The sequence below is a fragment of the Cornus florida genome, unplaced genomic scaffold, assembly GCF_030987335.1.
Source record: "Cornus florida cultivar Cherokee Brave unplaced genomic scaffold, ASM3098733v1 CherokeeBrave_3.0.0_Hap2_Chr05, whole genome shotgun sequence".
NCBI classification, from domain to species: domain Eukaryota; kingdom Viridiplantae; phylum Streptophyta; class Magnoliopsida; order Cornales; family Cornaceae; genus Cornus; species Cornus florida.
Genome location: NW_026775575.1, coordinates 54,186,371 through 54,194,232, shown reverse-complemented (window position 1 = coordinate 54,194,232; position 7,862 = coordinate 54,186,371).

The following is a 7,862-nucleotide window of genomic DNA, read 5'->3' as shown; positions in this document are numbered from 1 at the left end:
GTGTTAACACATACACGCATGAACCAAAGCTGACAAAATTACAATCTAATTGAAACTGAACATTGATACAAAGAATATCGTTGCACAATGTTACTCTCCATTAGTTATCTACTTGCCTAATGCAGGCTGTAGAAGTGATTTTTAATGTTTAATATTGTAGGTACAAGAATTCCACTGTGCTCATAAATGAAAATTTTCTCATATAACACTCAATGCTATATCTTTCCTTCACCTTCTATGTTTATTCACCGACAATGCTTAGTTACTCACTTTACTCAGAAATGAAAATTTTCTCATATAACACTCAATGCTATATCTTTCCTTCTCCTTCTCTATTTATTCACGGACAATGCTTCTACTCACTGGTGAGTAGCTTCACCATACTCACCTTTTATGTGTTTTAATAAAAAATAATAATATATAAACTTAATAACAAAATCAGCAAAATAATAAAATAAATAAAATAAAAAAAGGAAGTCGAATCGACCCGTTTTAATTGGGTAATCACCATTTCTCTTTTCTTTCTCTTTTTCATTGATTCCCAAACCCACGCCCTCCTCTCTCCACTGTTCTTGTTCTTCACCCTTTCTCTTTTATTTCTCTTTTTCATTGCTTCCCAAACCCAAGCCCTCCTCTCTCTCCACTGTTCTTCTTTTCACCTCGATCCATAGGACATCATCAATCAATGAACGACCATGTTTGATTCGTGTTTGGGTTATTTTACTTTTCCTCATGTGCTCCATTGAATATCATTACTCAACAGGCAAGCAAGAACTGTGGGTTCAACTAGGTTGTAGTGGAGGTATGATTTAATTCTTCATTCAATAAATATTCCCCAAATTTTCACTTTCTTCCTTCTTCCTTCTTCTTTTTTTTTTTTTTTTTTTGGTTTTTAATTTCTGTTCTTGATGGCCACAGGTTGAGTTTTATAAAAAAGGGAAGATTATGTGTGATATCAAATGGTCCAAATATACCAATTAATAGGCAACCAAGAGTTATAGGTGAAACTGGGACTTCACATCATCAGAAGTTAAACAATTGATTCCAATATTTGACCACTATTACTCTGATTTACGGTTGATATATGCTTTCTAGTACAAGCTTTTTATGTAGATACAATGGACCATTGAATAAATGTACAGGGCTTTCCAAGTTTATGCTACAATGTTAATATTTTACATATCATATGCTCTATTTGATTTCTAAGTGTTACTACAAAATAAATGTGATTTTGCAAAGAGAATGTGGATTTTTTCTGTTTGCTATACTTTGTGTTTGGTTTACAGTACTCAAATTTTTTGTACTTTGTGCTCGATTGCTGATTATTGGCTGTAGAGCTTAGTGAGGTGGTATGATGATTTAATTGGCAGTGAGAGTCTGCTTGTTCAACCATATTTTAGGTTGTAGTTTTGGGCAACTCTTGGTGCTTTCGGTCCCTAATTTTATCATAGTCTGCTAGGTTTTACGTGCATAATATAACATAACAGAGGCAAAGATAAAAAACAAAGAGGAAAAGAAAGAAGGAAAACGTAAAGAGAGAAAGAGAGAAGAGAGGCCGTGTGACAGATTGAAAGGCCGAAACCAAGAAGGGAGAGGCTAGGACTGTGCGTGGGGGTTATGACTAGACCTGCAGAGGCGAATGACAGCATCTAGAGGCTGCCGGCATTAAAGATTTGGTTGGAGAAGAAGAGTTTCAAGGTTTTCAATCCGAAACCTTAAGTTAAGTTCTTCTTCTAACTCTTCTCTTTTGATTTCGCGTTCTATACAGCCCTAGGACAATTCTAGGATAATTAAACAGTAAAAACGACCATGTTTGCATGCTTAAATGGATTAAAAACAGAGTATATGTTTATTTGTATATGATTGTTTAATCTTAAATCTTGATACATGATTTCTTATTTTAATTCATTCTAATAATGTACGTATAAAGACTTTAAATAAATATTTGGGATCGTTTGGGACTTAGTATAGACACTTAGGACCCTTAACAGAGGAGATCGGAGCGGAGTTGGAGAAGACTATTCGCAGCAAGAATGAGTCAACTTAGTTCCAACTACGTCGACTCAGTTCCAACTGAGTCGACTTCTTCTGAGAAAAAGCTGACTTAGTTACACTGGAGGTTGGATATGACGTATTGAATGCCCAAAATTGATTTTAACCAATTTTAATTAATTTTAATGGATTAAATAGGCTTGGTAAATTCCCAGAATGCATAATATACCTTAATACGCTAAGGAATTGGACAATATGGAATTTAAATAACTTATAGGTGGTTTAATGGATGGTTATATGTATTAAAATTGTTTTAACAATTGTAAGAATTGTTCATATGATTATAATCATATATGTAGAGGCTTATACAATTTAATTGAGATGTAGGTTAATTACTTGTGATGTAAGTTAACTGCATGCTACTTAGAATTATTTATATTGCTTAATTATATGCAATGGATATCTATATGATTTATATCATGTTTAATTGCTGGATTATTTGATGTATATACATGCTTCCATCATTGTTTGGATTGGAAACTATTGTTTGGATATGATTATGGATTAATGCACTATTGTCAGTGTAATGTTTCCAATTTTTACCATTTTCTAATTTCTAGGATTTTCTGATTTTTCGAGGGTATTTTCGTATTTCCTCATTTTTTTGCCGGACACCGTGGAGTGTGTCGGGTGTGTCCGAGAGTTGATTGGGGCATTTCTTCGAGTTTAGAACTCTTGGGAATGCAAGGGATGCCATTTCGGCATTTTTTCATTTTTCGGGCCGGACAGTCCCGTGTGGGACCAGCTGACAGAATTGTTGCGTACGGGAGTTTTGTTTGGGTCCAGTTGCACCTCATTTATTTTATTTTATTTGTTATATGTGATTGTGAATTGTTGAGTGTGTATATGTATATATATTTGTGGTGGAAAAATAAAGTAAAAAGAAAATTTTATTAAAAGGAAGTGGGACTCACCATTTTAGATTTTTTGGCCATGAGACCAACTTTTTGGTCTCATTTTCTCTTCCTGTAATGACCCAGTCATTTTCATTTCTTTCCTTTTCTTCAAATTTTGCGAATAAATTTTTTCCATTGTCTTTTTCTTTTCGAGTTCGATTTCCCGCCTCTTAGTGTTGTCTCGAGTGCTCGGAAATGGTTTCTGAGACTCTTTCCTTTAGATTGACAACTTCCTTTGAGGACCGAGTCATTTCCACATTTTTTGTTTTTCGACACTATTCATTTTTTCGTCCTCTTCTCGTTTTTCACTTTTACTTGCATAACCTCATTTTTGTGCTCGGATTTGATTCCAGTTTTGCATACGTCCATGATATTTAAATTTCATGACATCTATATTTTTACTTTTGTAGAAATGCATATTAAATGCTTACTTTCTTTGTAAAAGTCATGAAAACAAGACTTTTTGTAATTATCTATAACTTTAGGGGTTTTTGGGTAATTAAGTAAAGTAATTATTTTTCGTCTTAGGGACCATTTTGCATGTTAATTTGGAATATATTTTCAAAAAGGACCTTTTTACAATTTTCAAAAAATGTGACAAGTGTCACATTCCTATGGTGCCACTTATTGATTTTGTAGTGGAACCATTTGGAGGCTTAATCTCATGACACATGGAGGGTGGAGATTCACCCACTTGTTGTCCTAGGATTGGTGCACTTGTTGGCATGGATGGTTGACAAGTGTAGGGTTAATATTTAATCTTGGAAGCTTACTTGGATTCATGACATGTGTAGGACTCACCTTTAGTCTTGCATTAGTGTGTGTGTGAGAGGTAGTGCAAGAACACCTAGTGAGTGGAGAAGCCCACCAATTTAGCTTAGGGTTTACACATTTGAATTCATTCATCACTTTCCTCTCAAGAACCCTAAGGAAGCCACCATTAGAGAAAAGCTTGACTAGTAGCTTTGACTTCATTTTTGATGCCCTTTCACTCATCTTAGAACTTTTAACTTAGAATACTTTAGGTTCCTCCCACTCCCCTTCACAAAACCCTTGTTTGGTTTTTCATTTTTAAGCTCGGTTGCCTTGGATTTAAGAAGAACAATCCTCTTGTGAGGTAGGGGATGTTCTAGGTTTAAATTCTTGTTATATAACATGCTTGTGATGTTTATACAACTTGTTGGCATGATTAAATATAAAATTTAGAAATTTTATTATTTATTTTTTTTGTACGGGATCCGATTTTTCCGGTTTCTCATGACATGGTTTAAACATGTAGCATGATATTATATTGCCCCTTGATATGCTAATTGTCGTGTATTAAATTTGGAATATTTAAATAAGTATTAAAGATTTTATTTAATATTTATCTTTAGTGAAAGATTAATTCACATGGCCTTAACTAGCTTGAAATCAATATGTGTTAGCATATTATATTAGGCCCTGGCATGCTCATCAACATAGATTAACTTGGGAGTAATCGGAGTTGTTTAAAAATCTAGAGAATATTTAATTAATTGATTAATTAATTTGCCCCGAGTGTACTATTCACTCAATTTGATTTTCGACTTGATATTCATGATGTACATGTCATCTAGTTTCATATATATTAAATCTAGAATATTTGATTGGGTTTTGAAATCTATCATTTATTATTTTTCTAGTATTAAAATTTAATACTCATGGCTGTATCTTACTTAGAATCCACTTGTATTGTGCTTTTAAATCAAGTTTTAACATGTTGTATAATATACATTAAATTGAGATCATTTGGAAGACTTTCAAAAACTAGAGATTTTAATTAATGGAATTAATTAAAATCCATTCAATGGTTCCATGGACTTAACTCACATGGTGGTGTCTTGTATGTAATGAACTTGTAATTTGACATTAAATTCGTCCATGACATGATCCTTGACTTGCCTTGTAACCTTAAAACCTTGATAATTTAATTCCTTAAGTAGATTAAATTCCCTTGTATGCTTCCATCGAGTTAATCATACCTTGTTATTGAATTCTTATTAAGCTTGTGAATTTGACTTGCATTTCAAGAACTTGTACCTTTTATCAAGCATCGTGATCCCTTGTATCTTGGTTTCATTAATGTATTTAATGAACTTGCTCATTTGTCTTGGAATGGTTTACTTACACATGTGTTGCTTAGTGAGTACTTGAATCATGTATCTTATACTTATGGTATATCTACTTCAATGGAATCCTTATGCTATGTACCTTGGTTATAATGTATATAGATGCATACTATGATTTCTTGACATTTCGCATACCATCATAGTTGGTACTTAGGGCATGACTTATATGTTACAAAATTTTGGTTGTGCATGAAACGTGGTTAATGCATTTCTTATATTTGATACAATCTTGACTTGCACAACTTGTTGATTTTGGGACTTGGGATATCAATCAAGAATTGTCATGGCTAGGACTTGGTTCTAGTACGGGGGAATGTCCTCCTACAACTATAGTACGCACTAGGGGAAAGGTACCCATGGGTTAGTAGCCCTAAAGTGATCTTAAGAGTACGGTTTTAATCCAGGCGATATCCGAATTTCCACATTGGTTGATTTCACCCTTTAAATTTCAAGTTGTTATTCCTTGAAGATTTAAACTTGTCGTGTTATGTGAAATGCTCCAATCTTGTTTAATTTCAAGTATAATTCATGTCGTGTTAACCGGAATGTTCCAATCTTGTTTACTTGCATATATAATATGCCCTGTTCTTGATTTCTTGTATGACTCCTATCATGTAAATTAGAATGCGTTAATCTTGTCATTAACATAGATATTATGCCTTATTCGTGATTTCAAGTATACTTCATGTCGCGTATTCCATCCTTGTTTACTAGCATAGATATTATGCCTTGTTCTTGCTTCCGAGTATGCTTCTTGCCGTGTAGTATGGATCATCCCAAACCTTGCTTAATTGTATTGAAAGTACAATTCATGTTGATAAATTTTCAAGCATCCATCATATCGTGTTCCTTGGATTATCCAAAATCTTGACTTATTTCATATATGTATATATATCATGATTCTTGTTGCTTATGCTCCATGATAGCTTAGGATGCGCCCTGAGTCTCACTTTGACATAGACGTTAGGTGGCATGAGCCCCTTTGACATGTTTCACCTTAAGGTGATAAAATTGTAAAATGCTAGGTCGATGCATGCTCATCTCCTACGAGTAGCTTTATGTTGCTCACCCCTACGTTACTGGGGCATATTTCAGGTAAGAAGACTTGGTTCGTAATGCTTAGCATTCCTTGGATGTCGTGTAGCTTTAAGTTTCCATTTCATGCAAATGTTAGCATGAAATGTCATTTTGTAGACTTATATGTAAAACTTGTATTCTTTGATTCCATGTATGTAATGTGTACTTAAGTGCACTCCTTTCAATGTATTCAACATGTATGAGATGAGGCCGGAGGCCATTGACATGTATAGTGAATTTTTTGTAACTTCTAACTTCTTGAAATATTAGGAAAATATTGAAAAACGCCAAGTCATTGTCTCACCATGATTGCATCGGGTGTGAGAATTCCATTTTCATTCTTTCATAGGGTCTTATAAATCATGTTTGAAGTGTGGCCAAGGGCCAAACGGTCATTTGACCCCGTTTTGTATTTTTGGATTCCGAGTTTTCATTCCAAGTTTCATTTTTGCCTTTTTGCCCGTTGGGGGGTCGGATTTTGTATCGGTGGTATTTTTAAGTCGTGGACCATTGTAGCTTAATAAATCCTGAAATTTCTTAGGCATGTACAAAAACACGAATCAAAGGGAAAGAGATAGAAGAAGAACTTGCCTTAAACTTTCGGATCGAAAGTTAAACTTTCTTCCTTGGTCTTCTCTTTACAGGATTTTTCTCCTCCTTCCTTACTTTTCCTCCTTCCCTCTCTAACTCTCTTTCTCTCTAGAATATATCACGTGAATATTTCTAACCCACTTTTATAACCTATAGCTATATATTTATAGGCTAAATAAAATAACCCTAACCATTTTCCCAATCCAAGTCAATTTAAAAAAATAAATATTAAAATATTAAAAAGGTAAGTAAAATATGTTACGTATATAATTTATGTATATTTTTATTAAATAAATAAATTATACAAATCCCATTATTTATTAATGGATTATCCAATAATACTTAAGTTAGCATAATATTATAAAGTAACTTAAAACATAACACGTATCAAATCTATGTATGTTTTTATTATTTAAATATAAAACATATACATCAGATTGAATATTACTACCCAAGTTACCATAAAAGTAATTAATAAATTACTTTCCCTTTTATATATATTAAAAAGGTAAGTAAAATATATTAAGTATATAATTTATGTATATCTTTATTAAATAAATAAATTATACACATTCCATTATTTATTAATGGATTATCCAATAATACTTAAGTTACCATAATATTATAAAGTAACTTAAAACATAACACGTATCAAATCTATGTATATTTTTATTATTTAAATATAAAACATATACATCATATTAAATATTACTACCCAAGTTACCATAAAAGTAATTAATAAATTATTTTCCTTTTTATATATGTATATAATATATATCTATTTGTATATAATATATATCTATATATATATACATGCACAACTATCTATGGGTAATAATCCATACACATCCAACCTCCTATCTAAGTAATCCATGGGACCCAATTGGTTGGCCTATGACTACTAATCATAACCATAAAAGAAAAATAAAATAAAATAATAAAAGAAAAGAAAACATTTAATTTACAATTAATCAAAACACCATTTAAGCACATAATCTAATTAAACAATTAACACATAGACAAATACAAATAATACATAGACACATAATCAAATAATCAAGTAATACCTAATTCTATTAAACACATAAGCAATTAG